The 13,825-nt window shown below is 35.9% G+C and overlaps 1 protein-coding gene across 13 annotated transcripts in view; it reads left to right on the top strand.

The window, feature by feature from the left end:
- PCLO (piccolo presynaptic cytomatrix protein) overlaps window positions 1–13,825 on the top strand; it is a 341,027-nt gene that overhangs the window by 101,523 nt on the left and 225,679 nt on the right. The gene's annotated exons all lie outside the window — the stretch shown is intronic.

Raw genomic sequence — 13,825 nt, 5'->3', positions numbered from 1 at the left:
ATATATATATAAATCTTGAATTTGGTGCATTTGATTTTGGTAGGGTCTGAATTGTTCTGCTGCTGCTCGCTGAGTCACTCAGTTAAACCAGCAGAGCTGCAAAATAGGTTGTTCAGTTAAATCAAAACAGTAGCTTTATGCAGACTTGTGTTTCAGAATAAAATCTGTAGAAAGCTTGTTGACGAAATGCAGTCTTGCAAATGCTTTCTACTGTCCTTTTTTATGTTCTCAACTACAGAAGATGTCAGCTTGAAAGAAAAAATGTGCTTGGCAGGGAGTGATGTTGGCTATATGAGAAATAGATTTGTATTATGGCACTGTATTCCCCTTGGAACGTTAGTACAAGGAAGCACAAGCTATTTTATTAAATCATGGATTCCAGCATGGAATCTGTCAGTTCTGCCAAGATGTTGTATTTTTAGCACTGCAAAGTTTCTTGTCATGCTACCACATCTCACCTGCAAATAGTGTGTGAGAAACAATGAAAAGTAGTTCACCAGCGGCTAGCATGTGTTAGGTGTAAACTTCAATCCATTTATATCAGCAAGTCCTTTAAAGATTAAATTTTGATTTAGTCCAAACTGCTGTATTTCCTGAGGCTAGCTGATACAATGTGTTTTGGTTAATCCTATAATCTAAGAAAATTAATTTGCTGCTTATTTGTTGCTTATTTCTTGAAGAGAATTGGAGGGGAAAAATATCAACGATAAATGGTTATTCTCTGGCACATGCATTTGTTCAGTCATGGATAACCTGACTGGCATTTCCCTATGAATGCTTCACAGTTGGAAGTTTTGGTCCCTATCAGGAGAAGCATACACTGTATATGCTTTGGGTCACTTCTGCAAGGGAAGAGTCTGGGTATCTAAAAATCTCAAGACATAAGTCATAAAAAGTGGTTGAGGGACATCAGGGCCTGCTGTGTCATGTTACAGCCAACTTTTATGTAATGTATCCCTCAGCTTTGCAGTGACCCCACAGTTGTTACTTACACCAGGGTTTTTTTTTAAGACTTCCTTATGCTAAATAACTAAGATATAAATTGAAATCTGCATAGAAACATGAAATATGTTTTGTAGAGTGCATAGCTTAATTCTCTGCTTTTCTCTCAGTGCTTTATGAATTTGGATTTTCTTTCTTTACCCTGCCCAAATTACTGACCTAGTGAACTGAGTTCAGTGTCACTACTATTTACAGCTCAAGGGCATAAATATTGCTTCCATTTCATATTGGTAACATAACCAACCTGCAGCAAATATTTGCATTGCATAAATAATCCAACAAATCATTGAGGGTATATGTAAGTACAAAACAAAATAATTATTTCATTTTAAAATAAATATTTCAGTAACATTGATTTTGTATTTTTTTCCATTTATCTTGTGATTTTGAGTAAAGTGAGAGGCTTTCCCACTCTTAAAACCAAAAGCAAGGGAAAGAGACACCTTTTTTTTTTCTTTCTTTCTTTTCTACACAGAAAAGGTCTGATGCTAAATCCACAACTGTAGCAATGCATTCTCAATATATGACATGGAGAATGTCCTGTCAAAAATGGGCTGATGAAGAAAATCAACCAGTTACTGAGAATGCTTTAACAACTGATGTTTTAATGTGTTTTGAATGTACTGAATGTAAAAATTGCAGTGTCACTGTCTTCTTCCCAAAATCCCCTGCCAGGCCAGGGGGCTGGGAGAAAGATTGTGATCTCATGTTAACTGAAACCCTTTCCCATTGAATGTAAATGCCCTTACTCCTATTGGCCCGAAGCCAGATTCCCCTCTTGTCCCTTATTGGTGAATTCGTATCCCTCCAAAGTCCATATAAACCTGTTCCCCTCATTAAAATTCCTCTTTGTTCCTCTCTCCCTTGCTGGTGGTCTCTTCTTGTCCTTCATGGGGTCTCTCAGGGACCACATGACTGGAGGAGTAAACAGGGAGCACACATTTCTCCTAGGTTAATGGACTAACAAATCCAGGACCAGGAGAAACACCATATCATTGCAGAATTCCTTCAGCACACAGCATCACGAGGCTACAAAGAAACCAACACTCGCACACTACAGCAGGAAAACTTTATCTTCCTATTACTCAGGCAGTATCGATGGTCTTGAGCCATCTCTACAGAAGGATGATGCAAGGCCAGTTCTTATGGAAGCATCCTCTCCTTAGAGCATGCATTTGGCCTTCTCCCTTTTATCTGGACTGAAAATGCATTTAAATCCACCTGCTGAGAACCAAACCCCTGAGCTGATCCCAATGTCTTTGCATATCCAATCCCAATCCCAATGTGTATCATTTTCTTAGAGGTAAATTAGTTACTCTTGCAGTTTTAAAAGATCCACATGGTACACTGGACACTGAATTGAAGGGCAATGAGACACTTTCTGAACTGCAGAAAGATGCTTGACACTAACCCAGTTTTGCAGTTATGTGTCTTACCTGACTTATATGAAGTTATTTTTGATTTACAGTGTTACAAGGGAACAATTTCTTATTGCAGAATGGTTATCTTATTAATTTGTTCCACTTCTGACATTGCAGGTTGTCTTGAGAGAAATTATTTTGTAAGTCAATATCACTTTGTTTTTAATATCTTTCTACCAGTCCCAAACCTATCTTCGTCCTGCAAAAAATTAATCCCTATAAGTAATTCATTCTATGTGAGTGCTTTACTTGAATTCCCTGCATTCAGCTAAGTTAGAACAGAAACCCAAAACATTGATTGCAGAAGAGACTGCAAGACTCAGTCTTCTTTTTTTTTTTTTCCTTTCTCCTATGTGTTAGACACCTTCTCACATAGAATCACAGAATTTCTGAGGCTGGAAGGCCTGTCTGGAGGTCATCACTAGAACAGGTTGCTCTGGGTCATTAAGGTTTTGAATAGCTCCAAGGAGGAAGACCCCACAACCTGTTTTGGCATCTTGTGCCAGCGTTCAACAATACTGACAGTAAAAAGTTTTTGCTCATGATTAAATGGAATTTCCTGCATTTAAGTTTGTGCTCATTGCCTCTGCTCATTGCCTCTGTTCTTTGGACTCATCCTGGAACAACAACAGGTATCCATTTACTTTGTAGAATTGTATGAAGTCATAAATGCAGGATTATACAGGCAATAACTCAAATGTATTTGTTCTTTATGAGGTACCGCCCATATTTTGGCTGTGTAAAATCTACAGCTAAAGGCCATGGTGTTTATTAATCTAGGACTGATTTTACTGACTTAGCAAGAAGTGCCACTAAGGTCTGATTATTTGTTTCCCAGTGCTTTAGTCCCTCTTTGTCTCTCCCATAAAATCCCAGAATTACACTTTAAAGTTTCATCTTAGTATGACAGCAGATTTTTAAAGCAGTTGTATTTAAACCACTCTTTCTTTGAAAATTGCATTGCAAATACAGAGTGGGAGACAGTGAGTTATTGAGAAGATGTTCACCTCAATAATTAAAACAGTGCATTTCAGTTTTAATTCCCAAGGCAGTTTTAGTACTGCTTTTCTAGCAGCAAATGCTAAAATGGTAAATCACTACCTTTAAAAGTTTGTGTTTGTGACATTGTGGCAGAGATGTTTGTGTCCATTAGATGCAGTGCTGCCGTAGTCCAGGCTTAGGGCTCTGTGTACTGAAAAATTAACCAGTGATGAAAAGAAGCACTGAAGTTTTAAACAGAACAGAAAAATATCTTCAGTAATGTATTAGGCCAAGGGTTATAATTTTTTATACTGAGAAGCATATTAGAATAAAACAATATGTTTTGTTTTAGAATACATATTTTATGAACTTTTTACTTTTGAAATTCAGATATTTCTTCAGAAAGTTATATGGAAATATTTTGTTGTTTTCTTATGGCAAGATTCTTCAAGGGAAGAAATCTCTTTAGTTTCACTGGAACTGGCAAACGGTCCAAATCTGCTTATGATGGTAATCTTACTTCTCCTGTAGATTGGCTAAAGAGAAACAGGTTTGATGAATTTTTTCCTATTTTACTAAAAATTATCCTGTTAAATGTTACTTTCCATGACACTGCAACTTCCTGTTCTTCACCCTTTATCTTTTCAAAGCAAGAACCATGTTTACTTTTAATGATGTTTGCTAAGGGTGACTTAAAGAATGAGTTGGAGCACATATAGAGCCTAAGGCAGTAATTATTGTCAGTACAATTTTTTGATACAGTTGTTTCATTTGAATAGCAGATATTCCATAGTCTTCTTTTTTGATCAATAAAATCATAAATAGTGAGTGATAATGAAGAATGGAAGAAAAATATTTCTAAATTATTATATATTGCAAATGCAGCAAAATATTGGCTGAATGAGCAACGTCCCACAGTGGATAGTTTTTACAATAAATAAATGCACCAAGTTAAATCAAGTTTATCTTGACTTATGTGATTTTATAATTGTAAGAAATCTGATATATCAGGGATTTGTGAATATTATTCTACCCTGTGAAACTTCTGATTTGAGGATGAGTCCTCATTCCATTATTTATGCCACAATTATCTGTTTGTCTTGTTTCCAAGAAAGGATCAATTTTTTAAAAAGTAATGTTCCCTCTTAAAGAGGCTGATACTGACTTAATGGATATCTAGATAGGCAAGAGTCACACTGAACATTTTTTACCTTTTCCTTTATTTAATTGCAATGCAAAAACAAGTGAATGGGAACATGATATTCAGGTAGTATCCTTCATTTAATTGAAATACAAGTTAATTTACAGCTTGGGATGGACAATGGAATTTTGGCAAAATAACTGTAAGTGTTAGCCATTTTTAGTTCCAAATGTCCTTTGCTGTTTTGGTGTCCACTTAATGGCACTGAGATCGATTTTCAAAAAGCAATAAACAAGATTAATAATTTTTATTGGTAATGTTAACTAATGCTTCCATCATACATTAAAATGTTAACCAGTATTACATAAGTCAAGTAGAAACTTGGATACTGAAAGTTGTTTCCCTCCCCGGAAGGAACTGAGGATAAATCAGGTAGCACTGATGGAGTCTTCTTTCTTTAGAGAAGTTGTACAAAACCCTTATTTCTGGATGTGATAACAAATGAGCATCAAGAAGCAGTCTTCTCTCACAGTTAGCCATTCTCCCTTTTTCCTCTTCTTAATGTATTAAAGGTGGTATTTCCGTATTTATGAGATCACAATGCTCACACCTGGCCCTGCAGTGGCATGTGAGTGCACCCACTGTCTGTGGTCACTGTTTCTGCTAGGGGCAGGAGTGCTGAAGTGCTTATAAAGGGACTGCTTTAACTCTCCAGTCAGGTTCTGTTTATACTCCCCCATGATGAGAGAAAGTGTCTCATGGGAGTTAAGTAAAAGAAACACCTATCTCTGCTATGCTTATGCTCAAATAATCAATAATTCAACTTCTCAGTGTGCTGGTTTCTTCTTGTCCTAAGGTTATGTGCTGCAGGAAAACACTATAAATTCTGGAATCTCTGCTGTGCTTTATCCCCTCCACAATATTCTAGGTTGCGGTGGTTCTGTTCTTTTTCCCCTCAAAGTAATTGGAAAAAAAATCACATCTTCCTTTCTCTTATTTTAAGAATGTAAAAATTTATTTTGCTTCATGAAAAATACAGCAAGGGAGATACTGCTAAATGAGATTCAGTACAGAAAAAAGCATAGTGTGAGTAAGTAAAAGGAAAAGCTGCATGAACTAGAGAAGGGTGTGTTACTTTTAAGGCCTCTGTTGTTACACTATTTCTTTACATTTTCCTACCAACCATTTTCAGATGCACAGATTGTTCTGGGTGGTCATAAGAAGCTAATAGGTCGGCCAAGTGAGACAGTGCCAACCTGCAATGTGTATTAGACATAAACTCATAAAACTTAGGTCTCATGAGGTTAAAGCAGGCACCAAAATGATTACTAAAAGTAGAGTGGAGGTGAAATAATTTTAGGTGTGAATCAGAAAAATGGTCCATTTCTTAATGAGTGGGATGAGAATTTTCATTACAGTTTTGGCACAATGAATTCTAACCCACAGTTCTGTGTCCACAATGTTCCAATCCATTGCTAAAATGGGAAAACAATCAAATTAAATCAGGTCAGAAAACTCATAAGCTTTTAAAATTTTCTTGAAGTGACACAGATGATAATACACAAAATTACTCACTGGTTATGTGAACATAACATGTATAATGTATATTATATTGGAGCACCAAGATCAAAGCAGAAATACCAACATGTGAAGAATTTATATGAAACTACTTTGAAATTCTTGTGTTATGTGATGAAAACCTGATAGCAGTAACAATTCCAGTCTGCAATTGTTGGAAGCTATGATTTATTTCAAGTTTTAACTAGCAAAGAAGTACGTATTTTGGATTTGAGGGCATTGTAAGTCTTGATTAATAAAATGTAATAACAAGTCATTCTTTTTCACTGAGAAAAAGAAATTATGAAAAATCATATGTAGCCTTCATGTAGAGGAAAATCTGTACTAAACTGATTACATTATAAATCAACAAATGTGACTTAATGTTACTAAGGAGCTATGGAAAGAGCAATCAGAAACACCTTATAGAGTACATATAAATTGTATCTGATAAGTGTGCTCTTCATCTTTTCCCAATAACTGCTCTAATCCAGTAGAGGAAGCTTTTTGGTCATTGATACGTGGAAATGTTTAATTATTAGGCAATCTGTGTGATTAAAAATCACCTCTACTTGTCAGATGTGATGACTGTAGGAAAACGTGTCTTTCTCTGTTTTTTTGTTTCATTTTCATCCCATGTTTTTTGTTTAAAATGCCGATCTTCATTTTTTCCTAGTTAGTTAATATTTGCAAATCAATTTGAAAATGAAAAGGACTAAATCCATCATTGCTAGTCAAGTATGGAGAAGAAAATTTAATTATATTTTTGCCTTCCGTGTCTCTGTGGAACATTTTCCAGAAGTGAAAGTTGGTGTTCAGCCTTTCATTGACCTTCATGCATTTAGCATTTTCTCCTTTGTTCGGTTATTTCTCCCAGCTGATGTCATGTTACTGGAGTGGTCAATGTTGAACTCAGTCAGAGCATCCTGAATAGTAGGCTTGTTCATTGGACTGCTGAACCAAAAGTGGAATGTTTTTATTCTCACCTTCACCACTAATTTATATCATGTCCTAAACCAGGTCAGTTCACCATGGACAGTGCCTACCCTGTTTTAAATCTGAGAAGTGGTCACTGATGCTGTTCTTAATTATGAGATGCTGATCTAAGACAGATGTTCTGTAAAAGCTTGCAATTTATTGTATGCATAGATTTATGGTAATATGCCATTTCTCCTCTTTATGAACCTTGTGAATTGTCATACGAATAAGGAAGAAATAAGCTGAGAGCATTTTTCCAACTGGCTACCCTGGAAAAATTTGCTTCAGAGAGCTTTACAGTTTGAAAACTTTTTTTGCTGTTATTGCTTAAATGTGGTGATTCTAATTAGACATTAAAGTTCAATGTTTTGGTGTGGTTTTTGTTTGCTTATTTGGCGGGTTTTTTTGTATATTCTTCCTCTCTAAGTACTGTGAAAACACATGGAAGCAAGCCAGTCTCTGCAGAACCAATGAACCAGTAGGTGCATCTTTTCCCTCTTGTGGTCTTCCCACAGTGGTGCATGCTATGACATCCAGTTCAATGTCCAGATGCAGGTGTGTAATTTTAGATGTTTGTTTAGAATGTTCATATAGAAACAGATGTGTTTCACATATACATAGAAAAATTCTCTAAGTTCATTGTATACCTGATAGAGATCTAATTAACACAGGTCAGAAAACTTTGGAAAGCAATTCAGCTCATTTTAGGGTAGACCTCCATCATCCAATAAAAACTTGTTTTCTCTCTGGACTCTGCTGGTGAGGATTTTCCAACAAAATATCTTGTGATTTTCAAGGCTCTTCAGGGATGCAAATTATCTACGAATAACTTGGCTGGCAGTTGTGACAGTATTGCAGAAAACCTTCGGCCATCTCAGTCAGTGGTGGTAGGCCAGACAGGTTATCCTGTGTCAGAACTCCAGCTTCTTATTCCTGGTTCTTCCATTTCTTAGACGGGGAAAAACTTTGGGTATGTGATAGTCCTGTAGGCCTAAATGGTTTTGACTGTCATACAAGTTTTGGGAGCTGTGACCTGCAAACACAAGCACAAATCAGCCTCTTAAAAGATATACAGTATTTCAGGAGAAAAGATGCAGCATAAGAAACTGTGTATTAATACAGCAGTCTGTACCTGTAATCTTACCTAGAACTCTTACTTAATCCAGAGCTCTTTGTTTCCCTGTATCTTCCACAGAGTTGGTGTCCTTTCTAGGAATGCCAGGCAGACATCATTGTGTGGTCAGGGAGATTGCTGTGGAACTGTCACTTGGACAACACTTAGTATCAGCTGTTGAGGGTTATCACAATTGTTTGCCATTGTTCTGTGGAGATTTATTCTCATACGATCTCCACGTGGTAAAAAACATAAAAGAAGAAAAGCAAAGCAAAGTGGCAGCAAAATATTTTATCCTAAAGATATTTCAAGGTTTCACCACCAGTATTGGAAACTACCGAATTTTCCAAGTGTGAGACACAATTAATTTCTCCTCTTCTGCTTCCTAGAACACATAGATGTTTTCTGAACATAGTTGTAATTCTGCTAGACCAGAGAAAGGTATCTCTCTGTTCCAAATGTCTTGCTGTTTTATTGTTCCAAATAGAATATTAAAAAGGGATGTAAAGCTGAGTGCTTTGATGCATAAATTGGCTGCTGCCCAGTAAGATGATGATGATGAGTTTTGGTGTGTGCACATGTAGCATTTTTCCCTGGTGTGACCTTCAGTCTATAGAGAAGAAGCATGGGTGTAAATGTCCTTAATTCTGCCTGTTAATGAGACAAGAAAAGTGAATATCAGGAAAATAAATGGTCATGTGCTTATGTATCATCTATAATATGGAGCAATATAATCTTATCACCATTCTTCTTAGAAAAGTAAGCCAAAGTATGAGCAAACAGGTATAAACAAACCATATAGACAAGATCCTGAAGCCTCAGGCCAGGAGTAGCTATGCCGTAGCTTGTCCACTTTTGTGAAGCAGAACAGTGGCAGGGAGGGATTCCCTCTACCCAGCTGATCTGGCCTGTAAAGGATGAAGCACTGCCCAGACCTCTGAACTAAGGCTTGCAGTCTGAACCTAGAGACACTTTGGTTGACAGAGAGCATTCAACATTGGGACATGTCTTGTAAATGGGCTTTGGACCTGTATTAGCTTCTTTGTGTTGTCTGGATGGTGTGTAAATTTGACATGGTGATATAAGGTGATTGACAGTATGTTTAGAGGTGAAAGTATTAGTGTAAAAATTCTGAGAGATGTTGGTGCACAAAACACAGTGTTGTTCATTCACACCACTGGAGATGAATGATTTTCTATTTTTAAAAAAATGTTCTGAATTCTGCTTCAGCTCTTTCTATTCATAGGCCAAAATGATTTGCCAACTGCATATGAGGAGTAAACCCGGTATAAAGTCAGAACACTGATAATTTCAATTCATTCACAATAAGAAAACTGTTAAACAGATGGATCCTTATTTTTCACTTTCTTGTGTTCCTTAATTGTTATCCTAAAATAACGAGATTCTGTTATTCACAAACCAGCAGCTTTTATTTATACCACTTTAAACTTGGATTTCAAAATGTGTATATTATGTATCTTTTTAGTTGTTTAGTTTCTCTGCAATAGCTCTTAGGAATGTATAAGGCTTGGCTTTCCTAAAATCCATTTCAGAGTAAGTATAGGGTTTTTACCTCCTTAGCTGGACCTGGTTTATCTTATTCATGCTCTTACTTTTGCATTTCTCTCCCAGGGGTCTGGAAGTGCTTGGAATTAGCAACAAATCTTGGATTTATTTAATTATAGGGAATTCAAGCACATTTGAAAAATCTGTTCCATTCACAAACTTTTAAGAAATCAGGACCCAGATTAGGTTTTGCAAATGTTCAGCAAGTTCCTTCACTGAAAAGGGGCCCTTCATCTGGCAGTCTTAGTTCAGGCTTCATTACCCAAGAGAAAATTATCCTTAATAAAAATCTTGTGAGCCAGGAATGGTACAGGGTTGCTGCTGTATAAATTCTGTTTATTCTGCTTGCAGTTTATGAAAACATCATGTTGCATTCCAATTAGTTACTACCTGCGAGTTCCTGCAGTGTTCATAAGCACACAAACACAAAATGTAAATGTGCTTTCTTGTTCCTGTTTGTTTCCCTTAATCCTTTTCTGGTGATAATGTATTTCCTCAATCGAACTCAAACCCTCCACTTTAATACATGCTGCTTACATTTATTTTCCTACTAGTTATCCCAAGGGGGAAAAAATGTATTCTAGCTTCTGTTTCTGAGAGTGTTTAAGGCTGTGAATGGAAACTCCACAAACTGGGAGCCTAAGGCTCAGATTCATAAGGTTTGGCATTTCCTTCTCTATAGGCAAACATGATGAGTTAGTGAAAAAGAAATAATTTATTTCTATTTATTAGATTCTGGAAAATGCCTCTTACTGCATAGATGAATTAAAAACAACGAATGAAATCTAAAATTTCCTTGCAGGACAGCAATTAACTGACTTTAATTTTTACTAACTCTGTTTGTTGCTACATCTGTGTTTTCTAAGACTTCCAAAAACAGGAATTACAGGATTTTCTCATTGATAAAAACATGAATAAGTATTGTATTAACAGGAAAAAAGAAAAAGACTATATTATCTTATTCTTTCTATGGTTTTGGGTACTGTAAAGATAGAATTTGTTCTGGAGCAAGGAAAAAGCCCTTTGAAAAAGTTGCAGATTTGAATATTACTGCTTTGTAACCTGATTGAACTATTATTTGATTTTTTTTTAATTCATATGCATGGAATCTATTAGTTGAATAGCCACTGAGACCAGTGAACTGAACTGAACCATACTGAATGCTTGGTATTTAATTATCTTAAATGTGTTATGTTTATACACAGTAGTTTGGCACAAACTTGATTATATAAATAGTAAATTGTTCAGTTAAAGCTCTGTTAATAACTCAATAATGGAATAAATTAGTGAGGTTTTGAAATAATTTAGCCAATGACTGAAGAAAAAGAAGTTTGGATGATATCCAACTTCAGACAAAAGTTAAAACAACCTGAAAACATGGGGGAAAACTTGTAAACTAAGAAACTTCTAGAACTACAAAGGTATGAATATCATGTTGGTTTAAGATTATGGGTAGAATCACAAAGTGCCTTTGCCAGTGGAGACACCATCATGAATGTGCCCGCTACAAAACCAAATAAAATCAGATAAACTATGATCTAAATGGAAAGAAATAAGTATTTTTAAGATGCATTAGTTAGACCCTCTACAAGCGCCTCTTTTCCACAGATAACAGTGGTGACCTAGAAATGCCTGTTTGTGTCCACTGGCTCTGAAGGAAACTTGGCAGAAACTGGTACAATTCATTTAAAGGTCCTATTTCAAGTACTGAACTGCTATGCAAGGGAAGGGATTTGTACTTGATGGCAATTATTTACAGTGACTCAAGTGGCATTTATTCGTTGTTGCTCATTCCCGTTCCACATCCACCCTTTGAATTGTACTGTCCAACTATCCGTGTGGCCATAAGATGAGAAAGTTTCCTCACTTCTAATAAAAAATAAGCCTGGGAAATATTTGATTTTTGCCATATTAGTTCCTTAGTCGAGGTCACATTTGTTTTCAGAAACTTTTGAGTAAATAGATGAGAAGGCAAGAGGCATTTTGAGCTGGTAGTTTTGCCAGAGAAATACAGGTGAAGCCAGAGACCATGATCAAGAGGTTTATAATTATGCATTCTTTTGGGGAAAGATTGGGGAACAAGCAGCATCAGACTTCATGGAAATCATAGGAATAGAATGACATGGAATTGCAGACCCTTGTGAGTGAGTTATGTTAGGTTCCATTGTTTTTAGTAATCACTGACATTTATTGATCAATCTGTGGCACGTTAATTCTCTTTGTCCCTTTTACAAGTATTGCAAACAGAGGCTTAATCATATTAATTGAAAAAAAAAAAAAGAATAAAAAGAGAGAGAGAGAAGAAAGCATGAATTTTCAGCATGAATAAGCCTAGACTAGGCTACAGATTATTAGGAAAATATGAATATTTTCATTTAGTAGGTCATGATGAAACATCTGATGAGAGTACTTAAAGACCCATACAAAATAGTCTTGACTAATAGTGCATGATTATTTTGAGACTCTGTGGAGGACAGGAACAATCCCACAGGACAGAAGCTGAAGCATAATTCATAGCCTGGGATACTTACAGTGAGATCCCAGTATTTTCATTATGACATTGATAGAGAGAGTACAGGTATGAAACTGAACATGAAATAAGGCTAAAAAGAGTTGGCAATAATGTGAAGAACACAGTTAGAGTTCCTAACACAGATACAAATGGGCTGTCTAAACCCAACAAGATAAATCTAGTAAAGACAAGAACAAAACTTTATTTTTACTAGGAAAAAATATCACAAATACATGAAAGAAAAAAATTGCTTCAGTAAGGCAGAACAGTATCTGAGGCTGTAATGTATCATGAATTCCATATGAATTAACAGTGTGATGTGGTATTAAAGGAGATAAATCTAATTCTTTCCTAAATTAACAGAGACATTTTATAAGTAGGCTGTTATTTCACTGCCTTCACTGCTATTAAGATCTCAGCTAGAATTTTGTGTCCCTCTTTTGAGCACATATGCTTTAAGAATGGTATAGACCAGCAAAAGATAGTGGAGTTGTGAATAAAAAGAGTGGCCTGTGGGGGAAAAAATAAGATTAAAATAATTAGGCTTGAATGCTCAAAATAGAGAAGATAGAGCTGTCATCCAATCTGTAAGACCATTCAAGAGAAAACTGTTGCCATAGGAAATGGCAATAAGAGACCTAATACATTTTCTAATTTAAATATTAGGAAAAATTTTCATCTGCCTACAAAGATATTCAAATAGTTGGAAAATAAGTGTTTGAAAGGCTATGAAACTTCTTTACCAAAATATTTTAGCAGGTTTGGGGGTTTTTTTAAGAAACTCCATAAAGGGGCTGGATTAGGCTCAAAGGTTTTACAGCCTGGCCTAAAGGATAGGTCAGTTGCAGAGGAGGCCGGTTTTGTGAAGCAGGATTTGAATTTCAAGATGTAGTGGAAGCTCTGAATTGAAGACAGTGGCCAAGTTATGATTTTGAATTAGAGCTGAGAAGTCAATGTCATTCAGAATTATTAACAATATGTTAAAAGAGAGAGAGTTAAGCACTTCACTGGTAAATATTATGAGTGGATCCACTAGAGTTTACACAGTCATCTGCAGATTTTGAACCAAAACATTAAAATACCCAAGCAATGAACAGCACAGCCTTCTAATGCATTTTAGCTTGTAGCTATGAATACATCTGATGAATGCACTGAAATCACATTTAACTTGAAACAATAAATTTGACAGCAAATTATTTGAAATGAACAGGGAACCACAAACCACCATAGTTCAGTTTCAGAATATGAGCAACTAGTTTGCAATCTAATCAAGTAACTCAATTTAGCCTGTAAAAAAACTCATTTCTCTGTTCACAGCTCCCTGTCATCTTACATACTGTAGAATGAAAGACAAAACTCAAACAGATTTATGGAAATGTGGAAAGCAGTGCAAGTGACATTCAGGGCTTCATCACTTCTTTCTTTAAAATGGAATAAGAAAATCTCAGACTTTAGTAACTTTTGAACACTGGGGCAATTTCAGAGTGAAAAAGCCACAGAAGTCTCAAAGGCATTGAGAGGGCTTCCTTTTATGGAAACCACTTGAGAAAATT

Source organism: Pithys albifrons, chromosome 3 (genome assembly GCF_047495875.1).
Source record: "Pithys albifrons albifrons isolate INPA30051 chromosome 3, PitAlb_v1, whole genome shotgun sequence".
Lineage (NCBI taxonomy): Eukaryota > Metazoa > Chordata > Aves > Passeriformes > Thamnophilidae > Pithys > Pithys albifrons.
Note: the sequence above shows the minus strand (reverse complement) of the source record. Positions and strands in the feature narration are given on the sequence as shown.